The 20,968-nt window shown below is 41.9% G+C and overlaps 1 pseudogene across 1 annotated transcript; it reads right to left on the bottom strand.

The window, feature by feature from the left end:
• Positions 1-1,557: 1,557 nt before the first annotated feature.
• Positions 1,558-20,777, bottom strand: LOC100357717 (tripartite motif-containing protein 51-like; annotated as a pseudogene). The gene is made up of 6 exons (XR_016214604.1): positions 20,631-20,777; positions 6,946-7,041; positions 5,074-5,304; positions 4,377-4,399; positions 3,460-3,557; positions 1,558-2,220 (listed from the first exon to the last, which is right to left on the bottom strand). The product of XR_016214604.1 is annotated as a tripartite motif-containing protein 51-like (transcript).
• Between the last annotated feature and the right edge of the window lie 191 nt (positions 20,778-20,968).

Raw genomic sequence — 20,968 nt, 5'->3', positions numbered from 1 at the left:
GGTGCCAGGGATAGCAGTGAAGGATGGCCCAAGTGGTTAGGCTCCTAAGCTCATGTGGGAGACCTGTCTTCTATATATATAAATAAATCTTTCAAACAAGAGAGACAAAGAGAACACTGGTAATGAATAGATAGATGTGTCATGAGAATTGCAAGGAAAAGCACCCCACCTGATTTTAAATTTGAATACAGCCAAGTTTAGATGATTAAACTGAGTCAAGATGGGTAGGTAGTGCTGTATTCTGAATCTGGGCTGTTCCCATCAAAACTCATGTTGTGGCCTAATCCCACCAAGCAGCACTGTTGTAAAATGGAGCCTTGAAGAGGTGATAAAGGACAGGGTATTTGGTGCAGAGGTAGGGATGTCACCTGGGACACCTGCATACCGTACAACCTCCTGGTTCAGACCTAGCTTCTCCACTTCCAATCCAGCTTCCTGCTAATGCAGCACTCTGGCAGGCATCCAATGATGGTTGAAGTGCTTTGGTCCCTGTCAGCCACATGAGACCAGCACATAGCTCCTGGGTCCTCCAGTTGGCCTGCCCCAGGCATGGCTCTTCGGAGTACTTAGGGTGTGAATCTGTGGATGAAAGCTCTCTCTCTCTCCAAATGTCTCTCTACCATTACCACTGGATGAAAACGCTTTTAAAAGGTGGGAATTCAGTCCTTAAGAGGGATCCTACGTATCTATTGGGCAAAGGTGGAAGGTGAATAAATTCTTGTCCTTGGGGGAATGGATTATTTCTGGCAAGACTTGTTTTTGTTTTTTTTTTTCTTTTTTAAAGTGTTGTTTGTGAAAGAATTACAGAGAGAGGCAGAGACAGACAGAGAGGTCTTCCATCTGCGGGTTCACTCTCCAGATGACCACAAAGGCCGGAGCTACGCCGATCTGATGCAGGAGCCAGGAGCTTCTTCTGGATCCTCCACGTGGGCACAGGGACCAAGGAATTGGTCACCTTCCACTGCTTTCCAAGGCCAACACAGAGCTGAATCATAAGAGGAGCAGCTGGGACTAGAACTGGCACTCATATGGGATGCCGGCGCTTCAGACCAGGGTGCTAACCCACTGCGCCACAGTGCCGACCCAAGACTGGGTTGTTTCAACTAGGGACCACCCAACCACATGGTTCTTTCTGCACACAATTCTCCCTTCAGCTTTTCTGCCATGAGTTGATGCTTCAAGAGGTTTCAGCAGAAGCTCAGTTGATGCTGACACCATGATTGTGAAATGCCTTGGCTCACTCTCAAGAGTTGTGAGCTCAAAACAGTGCTTTTGAGGACTTAAAGCCATTTCACTTATTTGCTATTACACTATAAAATGGAAAATGACAAGTAGTTACTGTTAAATAAAGAGAAAGGACAAACTATTTCCATATCTCCATTGGATGTTTACAACCATGTTTGTTTGATTCGTCCTTTATTGAATTGGATTTGGACATTACTGGAACACCACCAAAATCTATTCTTTCACTTTCTCAAAGTTCATAAATAAAGTGAGAATCAGACAATGTGTTGTTTTCAATGCATCATGAGAAAATATTGAATAAACAACAACATGTACAGCATACATAATTTTATTGTTACTACAATTGATAAGAACACAGTAAATGGGATTTCATGATAGTAGGAGGAATTGAAATTTCATAAAATGCCACCTATTTTTACTATCTGATGAGGCTCAAGGACAAGGGTTTCAGAGAGTGGATTTCCCCCGTGTCTGTTCATAAATGACAGCAGCAGAAGATAGGCTTGAGACGAATAGAAAGGGAACAAGAAGGGATGGTATATATCAGGGAACTGTGATCAACATCAAGAAAGCTCATAGTTCTAGCTTCATAATCCAGGAATAGTCCTATGTGGTTAATCGGCCTTGCTACATATTGCACTAAAAGTGGAGAGGTGGTGAAGAAACTGTTATGGACATCTTCCTTAACACATGCAATAAGAAAGAGTCCCTCATCAACAAATATCTTGGTATTCCTGTACTTCGCTTTCCAAAAGCTATTACAAACACCTACAGCCCAATTGCAAGAGTTTCCCACTTCTACCTCCCAGTAATATCTGCCAGAAGTAAAAGTCTGAACACCCCATGCCAGAAAACATCCAGGCCTCTCCGGGAGACAGGGCACATCATGAGGGAAACAACCAATGTGCAGGCTTCGGAGATCTCCCTGTAGGAACATGTGCTAGTTGAATCTTTCAGGATCCAGACTGACAGTCACTGTAAAACAAAAGAACAGAAGTAGACACACATGTCAACAATGAAAGTTTAACCTCCAGAGGGAAAACATCTCCCAGAAGCTAATCTCCTGGGAAGTCAGAGGTTACCACAGTGAGCAGAATTTGGGTTGTAACACCTAATAGAAGAGAGGGCCCAATACACACTGCAGAACAAAGACCTAACTACAGAAACTGAAATGGTTTTTCAGAATTCAAATATTGGAATCAAATGTAAATCTAATGCCTTACAACTCAATTTTCAAAGCAACGTACCCATGGACAATGTGCCTGGAACTGTCTCCAGTTGTCCAACATCACTGTCAGAAACAGATTTCATGTTTCTAATAACAATGTCATGTGGGATAAGATTGAAGATTTTGTCCTAGTTAAAGCACTTCTGTAGAAAAAAAAAACTACATATTTCCACTGTAGACATATATATTTATGTAAATCTCTCTATGTCCATTGCAGATGTTACTTAACATTTAATGTTAAATGTGCACTGGAGTTTTGTAAGTCTTCTGGAACACCTTGCACTTTGAAAGTAGACAGGCACATACCTATGATGAGGACAAACAGATTATTCATTTCTTTTAATATATTTTATACAAAATTTCTCTTATTCTAGCATTGAAACACTAGTGTGTATATATATGTGTGTGTATATATATATGTAAACACAGACAAGATTAAGCTTCAAAGATGTCAAATTTAAGATTCACAGTTTTCACAGTGTTCATGGGAAATGCTAATTGTAGAAAAACTAGGGATGGGTTTAAAAACTGTTTGCTCCAAAATGAACTTCTTTTCCCACGAACTTCTATATGTACTCTCTTATGCCCATTATATATATAAAAAAATTAAGATCCAATAAACTCTGAAACCTTTGAAGCATCTTCTTCCAAGCCAGCTTAAATATCGTAAACAAAAGGATCCTTTTGTATGTTTTACACTAAATAACTAACCTTCATTTGCTCAATCTGCCCACACTTCCTCATTCCTTTCTCTATATGATAACTAAGTATGATCTTGGATCACATTTATATTTTTCAATAGCTTTTTCCCTCTTCACATTATAAAAGCTGACTATATAGAAAAGCCTGTGATGTATGTAGATAAGCCTATGGTTCCCTCACATGCCAAAATGTGTGTAACAGTTGATAAATTGGAAAAGGTCACCTATGTGATCTGCACAACAAGCCAAGGGCGTCAAGAATACGGTCAGTGGGCTGAAATTCACCTTGGAAGTATCTGAGGGTTTCTATCAGTCCAGTGATAGGCACTGCACTCAGCTCTGGATTCACAGGCTGGGGCATGTGCAGCAGCATGGATTCACACCTGCAAGAACAAGATAAAGTTCACATGAGTGGAGCCAAAAGAAATCATTTTCATTGAAAAGAAACCAGACTCTTAATAAACCCATCTGGAATTTGAGAAATCACCACATTGTCTAACTAATTCTATTTTTAACTCCTGAATTTCCAAATAGAATACAAAAGTCAATCAGAATTGAGTCCAGTGCTTCTTACTGCTCAAGAATCTGGGTAGATGTTACATCCCTGATGCTCCAAAGAGTAATCAGGAGGGGGAGTCTGGTGTCCAACTGCCAGACCTCCCTGAAAACGCTCTACCTGGCCATGTGTGGTTCTCTGAAACCTGGCATGTGTGCTGCTTCCTTCTGTGGCTAAAGGCTGTGAACCTTGTCCCATAAGGGAGATCTGTGTCCCAGAGCACAGCTACCCTCTGCCCCACAGTGTTCTAAATCATTCGAGGTTTCCTTTGTGTTCTTCCCAAAGCTGTGAACTCGTAAATGCAGGATCAACACAACACCAGGATTTTCTCACTGCTGGAATATGCTATCCCTCTCTTGCCTCAGCTGCCACTGATGGTCCCTGGAGGGATCTGACATCTCACTCCTAGGGACTTCCAGCCCTTCTCTTCCACCTGTGGAGATTTTTAGAACTGAAATGAAGACTGCCTAATAAAGTCACTTGGGTACAACCACAAAAAATGTGTATGTGCAGGTGGGGAGCAAAGAGGATTCAGGAAACTATTCAGTCAGTTTCCTAAGAAGCTCTGCTCTCACTCCAGAGGATCCAAGGGCTTACTGGGGGAGACCCTGGGAAAGCCCCTGTGGGAATGCAGGTACACACTCACCTGGGCAGGATGTCTCCAAAAGCCTGTGAGAAGACAAAGAAAAAGGCTTAGTGAATTTCCCAAGATATCTCTAAACCTGTGTCCAGGGTGGGAATTTGAGATGGTTCTCATCATTATTTCCACACCGCTTTCCTTCCAGGTTGCAGTTCCTATTTTTTCTTCTTAAAAACCTGGCCTATCACATTTTCATTAATTGTAGTCCTCCTAAGTTCAGAAAGTGGAGGACATTTTCTATGGGAATGAAGGGGAGAGTGGGCAGGAGAGCTGTGTGCTCTGCTGTAGCCATAAAGAAAGGAGGCAGCTGTCTTTCGCAGGCCCTCTTCCCAAGGGACAGGAGCAGAGAATGACAGCAATACACCCAGATCCTCAGATCTCCCCATCAGCCTTGTTATGAATTAGCCTAGCTGTCAATAAACTATTTACTTGTTGTGAATTTTCAAAAAGCCAAAATAGTTTATTGATATTTGTAAGGTGATTATCTTTGGAGCGATTTTCATAACCATTACACAAGTTTGGGCACTCGTGGAGAACGTCTGAGGGACCTTTGGTCCATAAAATTCCAAAAGGTAGCTTCAGTGTGGAAATAGGAGTCAGGAACAAATACTGGAAGGAAAGGGAGAGGCAGATGTCAGCAGAGAGAATGAGGAGCTACGTATGAATGTCTAACATGCTGATGCCTGGCTTGTCAGTTGTTAACCTGAAGTAGCTCCACATCTGGTTTATGACACATTTCCTTCAGTTCCTTATACATTCCTCTTAAAGTCTCCCTCTTGTGAGCCATTCTGGCTTGACTTTCATTGAGTTGCTCAAAAATTTCCCTGCGCTCTTTGTACAGGATCTCCCAATGGTGTTGCTCCTCCTCCTGGAGATACAGAGGCATCTTCTGAAATACATTTCTGATTGCTTCTCTCCTCGAATCGACATAATCCTGCAATCACATTCAGTTATTCAAAACAAGAACCCATTTATCTCTATTCTGCTTTATCTCATGAATTTGATTTTGTCTCGTACACATCAATTACCTATAACCCCCATCACTTCTGTTTCTCAACATCTACAAAACTTCATTCTTGTTTTTTTCTCCTGTATGAGGATCAACATCATGTTATCTCATTAACTACATTCAGATGATTCATCATGAAGTTTTCATGAGAAAACAATAAATCTATTCATTTGATTCGTGTTTTCTAACATGCAACACATATACATGCATATATATCTATCAGAAGGCAACAAAACTCATGAGTAGAAAATGCCCTTTATGGCAGTAGTGACTGGATTGGAATCCATTCCTTAGCACTGTTTCTCAGAGTTACTTCCAGTTATGAAAACCATTATGTGTGCAGTACATCAGACTGGCATACTCATTCTCATGCAATTACTTCTCCCATAAACCTGACCTCCTAAGCTTTCCTCTCTATCTGACCCTCTTTACCACTTCATCTCATTTACTTCTAGCCTCCTACATCACTCACTGTGCCCAGAGATTTTGTTGTGGACTCTCAAGCTCATCAACCCCACCCAATATACACAACTGACACACTTCTGCACGGACAGTTTTCTCCACCAAGAATTCTCTTCCTGGCCTTATCATTCAGTGGCCTTCTTTATTTCAGTGTCATCTTTTTGTAAGCCTTTCTCTGATGTAGACATTTAAACTCATACTCTCATCTCCAGTCTGTATTCTCTTGTACTGCTTCACAAACTCCTTACTCAAATGTTTCCCTAAAACTTTGCCACATTCGCACCTACAATGCATTTTACTTCGATGTTTACCATTTGCCTCTCTGATTCAGATTTTAGCCTCATTTAGCAAAGGATTTTTTTCAGTCATGCATGCTGTCACATTTTTTTGTCACAATTTTGTATAGAATACCTGCTCTTGACATTTTGGTTAAAGGAATTTGTCTTCTTTCAAATTAGCATACCCCCAAGAAAACCATCTGCCAAGACACACTTATATTCCTCTCTTAAAGGCTGAGTCCTACACTTAGGTTGCAAACCAGTCCCATATTTTGGTAGGTTTCTATGTATCCTTCAAGAGATTGAAACTACATCTCCTATCATATTTACACACAATTCATTATAATGTTAAAGATTCACATTAATTGCTTAGGGTACTCCTTTTAGCGTTTCCTCAGATTTGAGTCAGTGCTGTGTTTGTTGAAAGGTTTCTACCCACCTCCAAATACTATTTAATTCAAATGCAAGCTGACTATGCCAGGAAGCTTGACTTGAGTGTCCCATGCCTCCCGGATGTCATACTTACCTGGGTTTTGCAACACCTCAGCACACATGACTCTCTGTGAGACAACCCCATTTCTTGTAGTTGATATGTGGTACCAAATGTCCTATTATGGGGGTAAGTCATCACATCTGTGGTGCAACCAGAACTCCTAGGCAAGGGCCATACTTCCCTGTGGAGTAACTGAGGACATCATTTCCTATGACCTCACCCTCTTTAGGATGAAATCCGATACTTTGTCATTTCAGATCAAGTTCCTATTTTAAACATTGTCCCTATGTTCATCTCAAGTTTTGGCAAAGGTAAAGGTGGCAGCACACTAACCTCCCATGATCTGGTTTTGATTATTTCCATATTCATGTTTCTGCTATTTTCACAGAAGTTTTTCCATAAACACTCCATTGTCTTCAGGAGGGTCTCCTGCAGACACAGATACAATCATTCATTGAACACTAGTGAAGAGGATAGTGTAAGATGCACATTGCAACACGAACTGGGGCTGCCAAGGAGAGGCAAGTCTGCCTCACTGACAATAATATCATCATAGTACTTGCATGTTCATGTCAGACATTTGTCACATGTGAGCCTGAGAATACTCAGAACAGAGCTTCAGAATGGGACATAGAGAGGACTCCTAGGCTTACTAGGGTAATCCTCTGCCTTGTGGCGCCGGCACACTGGGTTCTAGTCCTGCTCGGGGCGCCAGATTCTGTCCCGGATGCCCCTCTTCCAGGCCAGCTCTCTGCTGTGGCCCAGGAATGCAGTGGAGGATGGCCCAAGTCCTTGGGCCCTGTACCCCATGGGAGACCAGGAGAAGCACCTGGCTCCTGCCTTTGGATCAGCGCGGTGTGCCGGCCGCAGTGCGGCGGCCATTGGAGGGTGAACTAACAGCAAAAGGAAGACCTTTCTGTCTCTCTCTCTCTCACTGTCCACTCTGCCTGTCAAAAAAAAAAAAAAAAAAAAAACCTATCCTAATTTTCCCAATCCTCGTCCCATACAATGGCTGGAAAATTGTCTCAGGAGTGGGGGAGGATCTTTCTAATTTAGTCATAAACTATGAGGATGAGATGGTGAGAAATTTTTATAGAAGTCTTTGGTGGTGGGGGCAGGGTTCGATACAATAGCTCACCTCTTAATCAACGAAACTCAAATCAGATGGAAGCAATCTAGATTCATAGAAAGATGGAATGATACAACGTCAGGTTTATTTAACCTCTCTTAACATGACAGAAATTTCTCTCTGGAACCATCCAAACTCTGTACCCATGCGTTGTCTTAAGTGAACATATATATTTTGATCATAACTCTAATGGTTAAGTAGTCTGCATTAGCTCTAATTAGTGTCCAAATTTAGTGTCCAAAATTTTTTAAAAAGGACTGTTTGAAAACACATTCTTCTTTATTTTCTGAAGATAAAAGAATCGACTCATTTTAATCCAGAGTAGAAATACCTTTGTTTTGTTTAGGTCAATTTATTTGAAGGCAAAAGTGCAGGGAGTGGAGGTAGAGAAAGAGGGAGAGAAGGAGGGAGGGAAAAATCATCCATTTAGTGGTTCACTCCTCAAATGGCTGCAGTTCATGGGACAAGGCAAGGCCGAAGCCAGGAGCTGTAACTCCATGCAGTTGTTCCACGTACTTGTAGCATTTTCTGCTACCTTAAGATGCTCATTAGCGGGAGGCTGGACAGGACTTGAAGCAGCTGGGACTTGAACTGGCAGGGTATACTGCATGTTGACATCTAATGAGACAGTTTAACCCAATGGTCCACAATGCCAGCTCTGAGAGAATCTTGTGTTAATTGCGATCTTTATTTTGGCAGTTCTAAGTAGTCAACTATCCTCTAATTTCCTAATAACACTAATGGATATATGGGGAAGTGGGACAACTTTAGAATTGCAGAAAACTGGGGCAGGAGCTGTGGCATAGCGAGTTAAGCTGCTGTCTGCAACGTCAGCATCCCAAATGGGTGCAGGTTCAAGCCCCGGCTGCTTCACTTCGCATCCACCTCTCTGCTATGGCCTGGGAAAACAGTGGAAGGTGGCCCAAGTGTTTGGGGCTCTACATCCACATGGGATAACCAAAAGCACCTCATGGCCCTGGCTTTGCAAGCGCTCAGCTCAGGACTTTGCTGCCATTTGGGTAGTGGAACAATGGATGGAACATCTCTCTCTCTCTCTCTGTCTTTCAAATATAAATAAATAACTTATTAAAAAAGAATTGCAAATATCTTTTAGAAGGGATCAACATTGTGTTACAGCGAGTTAACTCACTATCTGAAAAGCAAATATTCCATATGAGTGCCAGTTCTAGTCCCTGCTGCCTCACTTCTGATTCAGCTCCTTGCTCATATGCCTGGAACAGAAGCTTAAGAAGGCCCAAGTCGCTGTGCCCCAGTACCGTTGTGGGAGACCTGGATGAGGCACCTGGTTCCTGTTTTTGGCATGGCTCAGGCCTGGTTGATGTGGCCATTTGAAGAGAAAGCCAAGTAAAAAAGTACTTTATATTTTATGTCTATGAGGGTATGAGCTGTTGAAATCTTTATTCAATACAGAGTTGACCTTCTGTATATAAAGATAATTCAAACTGAATCTTTATGAAGAATGGGATGAGAGAGGGAGTAGGCGGTGGTGCACTTTGGAGGTGGTAGGGCGGGTATGGGGTGAAGAACTGCTATAATCCACAAACTGTACCTATGAAATATATAATTATTTAAAGCTTTCTAAAATAAAAAAAATTAAAAAGTAAACCAGCAAATGGAAGCCCTCTCTCAGTCTCTAACTCTGACTATCCCATAAAGGTATCTTTAAAGATAAATAAATAAATAGCTTTAAATAATAATGAATGACTCACAAAGAGTTATATGTTCAAAGACTGTTAGGGCATAATTATCATAAATCAGATAGAAGAGGGAAGGATTGTCATCCCACATATAAGAGTTTATTATACAGAAATGGCTTTTCAAAATCTCTTCCCTGATCTGGAGTAACTAATACAGTACCATAAAGGTAATGTATTGGAATTAAATGCACATTTTGAGATTTGATGACTGTTTACAGCCCTTGTCTCCTGTTGAGGAAGAGTGTTTTACTTAATACTATTTCTTGGCGTGCCCCACGGCTCACTTGGCTAATCCTCCACATGTGGCACCGGCACTGCTGTTTCTTGTCCTGGTTGCTCCTCTTCCAGGCCAGCTCTCTGCTGTGGCCCGGGAGGGAAGCAAAGGATGGCCCAAGTGCTTGGGCCCTGCACCTGCATGGGAGACCAGGAGGAAGTACCTGGCTCCTGGCTTCAGATCGGTATAGCACAGCAACTGTAATGGCAATTTGGGGGGGTGAACCAACAGAAGGACGGCCTTTCCCTCTGTCTCTCTCTCTCTCTCTCTCTCTCTCTCAGTAACTCTGCCTGTCAAAACAAAAATGCTCTTTCTTGAACTCTTTACCTAGTTTAGGGTTGCCCTCATGATCATTAAATAAACTGAAAACAGATTTTTGTAAAAATTAAGAGTCAGAACAGTAGATGGAGGAGAAAGAAGAGTTGGAGAGCGGGCAGGAGGGATGGTAGAGTGTGGAATATCAGTTTATTTTTAAGATTTCATTTATTGCTTATTTGAGAGGTAGGGTTACAGACAAATAGAGGGAGAGACTGAGAGAATGGTCTTCCATCTGCTGGTTCACTCCCCAAATAGCCGCAATGACCACTGCTCGGCTGATCTGAAGCCAGGAGCCAGGAGCTTCTTCTAGTTCTCCCATGTGGAGACAGGGGCCTAAGCATCTTCCACTGCTTTTCCCAGAGATAGTAGAGAGCTGGATTGGAAGTGGATCATTTGGGACTCAAAACGTTGTCCAGAGGCGGAGCCAAGATGGCGGAATAGTGAGGGCGCGCACCGATAGTCCGGGAAAATTTAGTTTAATAAAAGGGGAGTTACGGTAGCCTCAGAAAAAAGAACCAGGAAAATATTGCAGACAAAACTCTTCTGGATCCAGTGGGCGTGAATCGGAGGACCTACTGGGAGAACAAGGTCGCCCACTGCGCGCGAAAGCCGAACCGCAGGACCGAGCCGCGGGACTGAGCCGCGGAAGCCGAGCCGCGGGACTGAGCTGCGCAAGCTGCAGGGTCTACACGCAAGTGCTCGAAGGGGAGTGCAACAGCGGGGAGACTTGGGAAGTCCAGGGCTCCGAGTCCACACATCGGCGCTGGAAGGGGAGCAGACCTGCGTGGAGAGCGTGGGAGCCCACAGTTCGGGACATCAGCGGCAGACTCAACACACCAGCGCTGGAACGCGAGGTGAGCCGAACCTCAATAACCCGAGACACCGGCAGGCAAGCGGAGAGAGGAGACTAGAGGGAACGACCCCCGGGGCGGGGGGGACTTCACCAAGCTAACTGGAAGAGAGAGAGAGGGAAAAAAAAAAAAGGTGACTGGTATGGACACGGGTTTCTCTCTCTCCGCTCACCTCTCAAGGGCGAGCAAGACAAAGAGCAGGTGCCATCTTGGACATACGTCATAAGCAGAGCGACCTCAGGTCTGCACCGGCCCTGAGCCTAGCAGTAAAACCTGACTCTGGGTGGGGCGAATTAACAGGAGATTAGGACTTAGTAAATTTATGGTGCTACTGAACTGAGACTGTGAAAAAAGAGACGGTGGGGGAGAGAACTCACGGAATTCACGTGAGCACTCTCCAGAGACGCTACAATTCCGTAACTTTGGCAACCCAGTGGGAGACTGAAGGAGAATTTGAGCCCACTCTAAGGGCCGAACAGATTCCCTGTGTGGTCCTTGGGAAAGAGCTTCTGATCTCTGGCTCCTGTGGGTATATCATTTGCCTGCTAACTACCTCCAACTTTGTTCAGCTGTGCAGAATAACTTCCCTGTTGAATCAAAAAAAAAAAAAAAGAGAGAGAGAGAGAGAGAGAGAGGTTTACCACGCCTAACCTGGGAGTGTCACCTTTGGCACACCAAACAGAGCTCTCAGGCCACACCCATCTCAAGCCCTAAGGCTCCATCAAAAACAGATAGTCCACTTAATCTAGAGTCATAGTATAACAAGAAAAAGCACCACAGTGAAGAAACCAAATATCTCCAATATGCCAAATAACAAACGCAAAAACCAAGGTAATAAAAACAAGGAAGTCACCATGAAGCCCTCAAATGAAAAAGACACCCCAATTCAAGATTATGAGGATGATGACATAGAAGAAATGCAAGAAGCAGATCTCAAAAAATTGATAAGAACATTAAGAAGTTCTCAAAAACAAATTCTTGAACTACAGAAATCCTTAATGGACAAGATAGAAAATCTCTCTCGTGAAAATGAAATATTAAGGAGGAATCAAAATGAAACGAAACAACTAGTACAACAGGAAACTGGGATAGTGACTGAAGTGAAGAATTCAATAGATCAAATGAAAAACACAATAGAGAGCCTTACAAACAGAATGGGAGAAGCAGAAGAGAGAATATCGGACTTAGAAGACAGAGAACAGGAAAGGATACAGTCAGACCAAAGAAAAGAAGAGGAAATTAGGAATCTAAAACATATTGTCGGGAATCTTCAGGATACTATTAAAAAACCTAACATTCGGGTTCTAGGAGTTCCTGAAGGCATGGAGAGGGAGAAAGGATTAGAAGGCCTTTTTAGTGAGATATTAGCAGAAAATTTCCCAGGTTTGGAGAAGGACAGAGAAATCCTAGTACAGGAAGCTCACAGAACCCCTAATAAACACGACCAAAAGAGACCCTCACCACGGCACGTTGTAATTAAACTCTCCACAGTGAAACATAAAGAAAAGATCCTAAAATGTGCAAGAGAGAAACGTCAGATTACTCTCAGAGGATCTCCAATCAGACTCACAGCTGACTTCTCATCAGAAACTCTACAAGCTAGGAGGGAATGGCAAGATATAGCCCAGGTACTAAGAGAGAACAACTGCCAGCCCAGAATATTATATCCTGCAAAGCTATCATTTGTGAATGAAGGTGAAATAAAGACTTTTCATAACAAACAGAAATTGAAAGAATTTGTTGCCAATCGTCCAGCCCTGCAAAAGATGCTTAAAGATGTGTTACACACAGAAACAAAGAAACACGGTCATCAATATGAAAGAAGGTAAAGGAAGGAAACCAAGGAAGGAAAGCTCACAGCAAAAGATCACAGGGAATTCAAAGCATATATTAGAACTTATCTTTGGCAAATGGCAGGGCAAAGTTACCACTTATCATTAGTCACATTGAACGTGAATGGCCTGAACTGTCCAGTTAAAAGACACCGTTTGGCTGATTGGGTTAAAAAACAAAACCCATCTATTTGCTGCTTACAAGAAACACATCTTTCCAACAAAGATCCATACAGACTGAAAGTGAAAGGCTGGAAAAAGATATACCATGCCAACAGAAATGAAAAAAGAGCAGGCGTAGCCATCTTAATATCAGACACCATAAACTTTACCACAAAAACCATTAAGAGAGACAAAGAGGGACACTACATAATGATTAAGGGATCAATTCAACAGGAAGATATAACAATTATCAATGTATATGCACCTAACTACAGGGCACCGGTTTATCTAAAAGATTTGTTAACGGACTTAAAGGGAGACTTAGACCCCAATACAATAGTACTGGGGGACTTCAATACTCCACTCTCAGAAATAGACAGGTCAATAGGACAGAAGATCAACAAGGATACAGTAGATTTAAACGACACTATAGCCCAAATGGATCTAACAGATGTATACAGAACTTTCAATCCTACAGCTAAAGATTATACATTCTTCTCAGCAGTACATGGAACCTTCTCTAGGATTGACCACATACTAGGCCATAAAGCAAGTCTCAGCAAATTCAAAAGAATTAGAATCATACCATGCAGCTTCTCAGACCATAAAGGAATGAAGTTGGAAATGAACAACTCAGGAATCCCTAGAGCATACGCAAACACATGGAGATTGAACAACATGCTCCTGAATGAACAATGGGTCATAGAAGAAATCAAAAGAGAAATCAAAAACTTTCTGGAAGTAAATGAGGATAACAGCACAACATACCAAAACTTATGGGACGCAGCAAAAGCAGTGTTAAGAGGAAAGTTTATATCAATAGGTGCCTACATCAAGAAATTGGAAAGGCACCAAATAGATGAGCTTTCTATTCACCTCAAGGATCTAGAAAACCTACAGCAAACCAGACCCAAATCTAGTAGGAGAAGAGAAATAATTAAAATCAGAGAAGAAATCAACAGGATTGAATCAAGAAAAACATTACAAAAAATCAGCCAAACGAGGAGCTGGTTTTTTGAAAAAATAAACAAAATTGACACCCCATTGGCCCAACTAACTAAAAAAAGAAGAGAAAAGACCCAAATCAATAAAATCAGAGATGAAAAAGGAAATGTAACAACAGACACCACAGAAATAAAAAGAATCATCAGAAATTACTACAAGGACTTGTATGCCAGCAAACAGGGAAACCTATCAGAAATGGATAGATTCCTGGACACATGCAACCTACCTAAATTGAACCATGAAGACATCGAAAACCTAAACAGACCCATAACTGAGACAGAAATTGAAACAGTAATAAAGGCCCTCCCAACAAAGAAAAGCCCAGGACCAGATGGATTCACTGCTGAATTCTACCAGACATTTAAAGAAGAACTAACTCCAATTCTTCTCAAACTATTCAGAACAATTGAAGAAGAGGGAATCCTCCCAAATTCTTTCTATGAAGCCAGCATCACCTTAATTCCTAAGCCGGGAAAAGATGCAGCACTGAAAGAGAATTACAGACCAATATCCCTGATGAACATAGATGCAAAAATCCTCAATAAAATTCTGGCCAACAGAATGCAACAACACATCAGAAAGATCATCCACCCAGACCAAGTGGGATTTATCCCTGGTATGCAGGGATGGTTTAATGTGCGCAAGACAATCAATGTGATACACCACATTAACAGACTGCAGAAGAAAAACCATATGATTCTCTCAATAGATGCCGAGAAAGCATTTGATAAAATACAACACCCGTTCATGATGAAAACTCTAAGCAAACTGGGTTTGGAAGGAACATTCCTCAATACAATCAAAGCAATCTATGAAAAACCCACAGCCAACATCCTATTGAATGGGGAAAAGTTGGAAGCATTTCCACTGAGATCTGGGACCAGACAGGGATGTCCACTCTCACCACTGCTATTCAATATAGTTCTGGAGGTTCTAGCCAGAGCTATTAGGCAAGAAAAAGAAATTAAAGGGATACAAATTGGGAAGGAAGAACTCAAACTATCCCTCTTTGCAGATGACATGATTCTTTATTTAGGGGACCCAAAGAACTCTACCAAGAGACTATTGGAACTCATAGAAGAGTTTGGCAAAGTAGCAGGGTATAAAATCAATGCACAAAAATCAACAGCCTTTGTATACACAGACAATGCCATGGCTGAGGAAGAAATTCTAAGATCAATCCCATTCACAATAGCTACAAAAACAATCAAATACCTTGGAAAAAACTTAACCAAGGACGTTAAAGATCTCTACGATGAAAATTACAAAACCTTAAAGAAAGAAATAGAAGAGGATACCAAGAAATGGAAAAATCTTCCATGCTCATGGATTGGAAGAATCAATATCATCAAAATGTCCATTCTCCCAAAAGCAATTTATAGATTCAATGCAATACCAATCAAGATACCGAAGACCTTCTTCTCAGATCTGGAAAAATTGGTGCTGAAATTTATATGGAGGCACAAGAGACCTCGAATAGCTAAAGCAATCCTGTACAACAAAAACAAAGCCGGAGGCATCACAATACCAGATTTCAGGACATACTACAGGGCAGTTGTAATCAAAACAGCATGGTACTGGTACAGAAACAGAAGGATAGACCAATGGAACAGAATTGAAAAAGCAGAAATCAACCCAAACATCTACAGCCAACTTATATTTGATCAAGGATCTAAAACTAATTCCTTGAGCAAGGACAGTCTATTCAATAAATGGTGCTGGGAAAATTGGATTTCCACGTGCAGAATCATGAAGCAAGACCCCTACCTTACACCTTACACAAAAATCCACTCAACATGGATTAAAGACCTAAATCTACGACCTGACACCATCAAGTTACTAGAGAACATTGGAGAAACCCTTCAAGATATTGGCACAGGCAAAGAGTTTCTGGAAAAGACCCGGGAGGCACAGGCAGTCAAAGCCAAAATTAACTATTGGGATTGCATCAAATTGAGAAGTTTCTGTACTGCAAAAGAAACAGTCAGGAGAGTGAAGAGACAACCGACAGAATGGGAAAAAATATTTGCAAACTATGCAACAGATAAAGGGTTAATAACCAGAATCTACAAAGAGATCAAGAAACTCCACAAAAACAAAACCAACAACCCAATTAAGAGATGGGCCAAGGACCTCAATAGACATTTTTCAAAAGAGGAAATCCAAATGGCCAACAGGCACATGAAAAAATGTTCAAGGTCATTAGCAATCAGAGAAATGCAAATCAAAACCACAATGAGGTTCCACCTCACCCCGGTTAGAATGGCTCACATTCAGAAATCTACCAACAACAGATGCTGGCGAGGATGTGGGGAAAAAGGGATACTAACCCACTGTTGGTGGGAATGCAAACTGGTCAAGCCACTATGGAAATCAGTCTGGAGATTCCTCAGAAACCTGAAGATAACCCTACCGTTCGACCCAGCCATCCCACTCCTTGGAATTTACCCAAAGGAATTTAAATTGGCAAACAAAAAAGCGGTCTGCAGCCTAATGTTTATTGCAGCACAATTCACAATAGCTAAGACCTGGAACCAACCTAAATGCCCATCAACGGTAGACTGGATAAAGAAATTATGGGATATGTACTCTTTAGAATACTATACCGCAGTAAGAAACAACGAAATCCAGTCATTTGCAACAAAATGGAGGAATCTGGAACACATCATGCTGAGTGAAATAAGCCAGTCCCAAAGGGACAAATACCATATGTTCTCCCTGATCGGTGACAACTGACTGAACACCAAAAAGGAAACTTGTTGAAGTGAAAGGGACACTATGGGAAACGGTGACTTGATCAGCATAGCCCTGACTGTTAATGAACAACTTAATACATTATCCCTCTTAGTAGTTTTTTTGTCTGTTTTACTTAATATGACTGATTTAATTCTGTAATTAATACACAGTTATTCTTAAGTGTTGAAATTTAACTGAAATGTGATCCCTGTTAAACATAAGAGTAGGAATAAGAGAGGGAAGAGATATATAATTTGGGACATGCTCAAGCTGACTTGCCCCAAATGGTAGAGTTAGAAACATACCAGGGGACTCCAATTTAATCCCATCAAGGTGGCATGTACCAATGCCATCTCACTAGTCCAAGTGATCAATTTCAGTTCGCAATTGATCATAATGAAAGGACTAAGAGTCAAAGGGAGCACATAAGCAAGTCTAGTACCTGCTAACACTAACCGATAGAATAAATAAAGGGGAGAGTGATCCAACATGGGAAGTGAGATACTCAGCAGACTCATAGAATGGCAGATGCCCTAAATAGCACTCTGGCCTCAGAATCAGCCCTAAAGGCATTCCGATCTGGCTGAAAAGCCCATGAGAGTATTTCAGGCATGGAAAGCCAAGACACTCTGGCAAAAGATCTCTGTGAGTGAGATCTCAGTGGAAAGAACAGGTCTTCAAAGAAGGAGGTACCTTTCTCTGAAGGGAGGAGAGAACCTCCACTTTGACTATGACCTTGTCTAAACAAGATAAGAGTCGGAGAACTCAGAGGGCTTCCATAGCCTTGGAAACTCATGACTGGAGCATAGGGAGATTACTGATGCCATAGACAGGAGTGTCAATTGGTAAAGTCAACAACAGGAGTCACTGTGCACTTACTCCTCATGTAGGATCTCTGTCCTTAATGTGCTGTGCATTGAGATTTAATGCTATACCGAGTACTCAAATAATATATTTCACTTTGTGTTTCTATGGGGGTGCAAACCGTTGAAATCTTTACTTAATGCATACTAAACTGATCCTCTGTAAAAAAAAAAAAAAAAAAAAAAAAAAAGAAACTATCAACTCCCAACTTGACTCTCACTGGGATTAAACATGACAATAGGTCTGATCTGATTTCATCATCATTAAAAAAAATCATCTATTATTTTTCACTTTATGTTTCTGTGTGGGAGCAAACTGTTGAAATCCTTACTTAATGTATACTAAGCTGATCTTCTGTATATTAAGATAATCGAAAATGAATCTTGATGTGAATGGAAGGGGAGAGGGAGTGGGAAAGGGGAGGGTTGTGGGTGGGAGGGACGGTATGGGGGGGAAGCCATAGTAATCCATTATTCGTACTTTGGAAACGTATATTCATTAAATAAAAGTTAAAAAAAAAAAAAAAAAAAAAAAAAAAAACGTTGTCCATATGGGCTGCTGGCCCCCTCATCATATGTTTTCATTTTTTATTTTTTTAAAGATTAATTACTTTAATTGAAAGTCAGAGGCACAGAGAGAGAGAGAGAGAGAGAGAGAAAGGTCTTCATCCAATGGTTCACTCCCCAATTGACTGCAATGGTCGGAGCTGTACCTATCCAAAGCCAGGAGCCTCCTCCAGGTCCCCCGTGGAAGCATTAGCCCAAGGACTTAGGCCATCTTCCACTGCTTTCCCAAGTCATAACAGAGAGCTGGATTGGAGGTGGAGCAGCCGGGACTCGAACTGGCACCCATATGGGATGCCGGTGCTTCAGGCCAGGGTGTTAACTCGCTGTGCCACAGCACCAGCCCCAACACCATATGCTTTTAAATGTGTATATTAAAATTTTATAATGTAAATAATTTCTACAAAATATTAAAAATATATTCCAAAATGCTATTCCATGATAAACACACTGAAGAGTTAAAATTGTATATGTGTGCGGGTGTAAAAAGTTAAGCTTAAGCTTGCAGGTTTAAACCTTCCTGGTACAGCTGTGAAAATAAGAGTGAAGTAGCACCTTGACAGTAGGGACTCCATTTTGGAGCACTTGAGACTCCATTCTGAAAATGCACCCCCCCACCGTGAGACTCTCTTCTGAAAATATGATCTCAAATAGTCGGACAATTGCAGTGCACTACATCACTCTTGGCAGAGCACAAAAAACCCCTAGCATGATTGCTCAAGCTTAAAAGTAGAAAGGTTGCACCTGGGTAACCTGGGCTAATAATGAAGATGTGATTTGTCTGTGTCTTACATTAATGTCAAGTCCTAATTGCTAATTGTAACATTGTAACTGGTATTGTCAAAATTATGATGAATATTAATTTCACTTAGGTTTTAGGTTATGTTGACCCCAGTAACCATATACTCTCTTTTGATTTTATGTACTCTCTTTTGATCTTAGCAACTGTGTATAGCAACTGTGCATAGCAACCGTGTATTCCCCCCTTCCCGGTTTTGCGGTTTTTGCCTTTATAAACCCTAACCTTTGGTTATTCGGGGCTGCTCTGCTCTTGTATGAACAGACAGCCCCAGCATGCTGGATAATCAATAAAGCTTCCCCTTGCTGTTTGCATAAGAGACGTCTCTCTTGGTGATGTTTTTCGGGCGGTCGACTCTAACAACACAAGCAAAAATCTAAAATTTTTGTAGAGAGATCAACTTTCACATTCCACGACAAGATTTCCCAAGGGCTTCCTCACCAGAAATTCAGCAGTTTTCTGCATATGGCATCAGAAAAATAACAGAATAAATTCTATGAATTTAAAGTGCAAAAGTATGATAGAGATGAAACTTTGTACCTATTTCTTAGGTACATTTCCCTGGGCCTGGGAGTGATCTAAGACTGTGGAAAGTTAAATTCTATGATGAAAATTCCTCTATTTTCAAGTTTTAAGGTAAAAAACATGAATTCGGTTCTTTGGACCCAGTAGTCACCTGGCAAATGGAATGGGTCCTGGGTCAGGTAGGTGTTTCTGAGTTCCCTGGGCTCTGAAGGATCAGAAGGTCTCCACAGCCCAGTCAACACCAAGCCTCAGAACAAAATAAACCTTGACTGGGCGAGGCCTTTATACAAGAGGAGCAAGCCTGGCCCGGATGGGGTTACTGTAGCAGAGAGGATTGGGGGGAGGGGCACTATTTCCCATCATTCTTTGGGAGAACTCCTTTCCAGGTGATTTAGTTAACAGCAATTGGATCAATCTCAAATTACACAAACGTTCTCTTGATTGAAATGAATAACTATTTGAGAGGGAATATTTGTTGATTTTTGAAATCCAGATAGATATTCTCTGAATACACCCATAAAAAGGATATTATGTATAAAAGCCTAAATTAATAGAAAGCTGAAGTATATTTTTATATTCACAAATTGATACACGATGCCGGATTTAACTGTGTTGCAAAGGCAAGGCCTGCAGCCAAGTACTTGGGAGTTCTTTTGCTGCCCTCCCAGGTGTATATAGCAGGAAGTCGGGTGATGATTGGTGCAGCCAGGACCCCACCCAGCACTGTGCTGGGTTGCCATCAGAGCAAGCAACAAGTTAAACCTGGATAGGTAGTTAACCTGTTTCCTCACACATCAACAGTCAATAACAGGTTGCGAGTCAGGGAATGCTGTTACTTCTGGATATTGGATGCTGGTGTTGAAAGCCACGGATTAACCAGCGGCCCCACATCTCCCAACCATAGGGAGTTTTTAGAGTTTGCCAAAATGGTTGTTTTTCAATATACACTCCTTCCAGATTAAAGGCATTTCATTTTTTCTACATCTTTGCAGAAAGATATTAGCTTTCTACACGGTATTATCTCACTGTTATTTTATTTATGGGGCTTTCTTGTGTCATGAGGTGTGCACATACAGCCCCTATTGTTAATAGCAACTTCCCAACTGATCATTAATTTAGTTTTCCTTACTTGATTATAGCCGAGAGGCTGAAGCTGGTGTGCATTTCCGGGCTCTTGCCCTGTGGCACACCAGTCACTGGATGCAAGCGCTGTCCTTAACCCTGCTACCCAGGTCTGCATACCTGGAGATCCAGGAACACACTGGCCACGTGGACTGCTTCCCAGAGTGTACCAGAGCAGCTTGGCAGCTGCTTCTGGGGAGACTGCCTGTGGGGCACCCCACCATGTGCTCTTCCCAGGCAGCACAGGGACAGGAGCAAGCAGAGCCATTAAGGCTCAGTCTGCACTGGAGCTGGGTAAGAGAGCACCAGGATCACAGCCCCAAAGGAATCCAGAACCTCCCCATCAGCGTCCTCAGGTGTGGTCTTGTCTGCCTGCTGAGCCTTGCTGCGCTCTGGAAGATGGGACAGATCCTGCATCCACTCTGACGTTGGTCCCAGCCATCCCCTGAGGGGACACC

The sequence above is a fragment of the Oryctolagus cuniculus genome, chromosome 1 (assembly GCF_051225735.1).
Source record: "Oryctolagus cuniculus isolate XC-2025 breed Fujian yellow rabbit chromosome 1, ASM5122573v1, whole genome shotgun sequence".
Classification (NCBI taxonomy): Eukaryota; Metazoa; Chordata; class Mammalia; order Lagomorpha; family Leporidae; genus Oryctolagus; species Oryctolagus cuniculus.
Note: the sequence above shows the minus strand (reverse complement) of the source record. Positions and strands in the feature narration are given on the sequence as shown.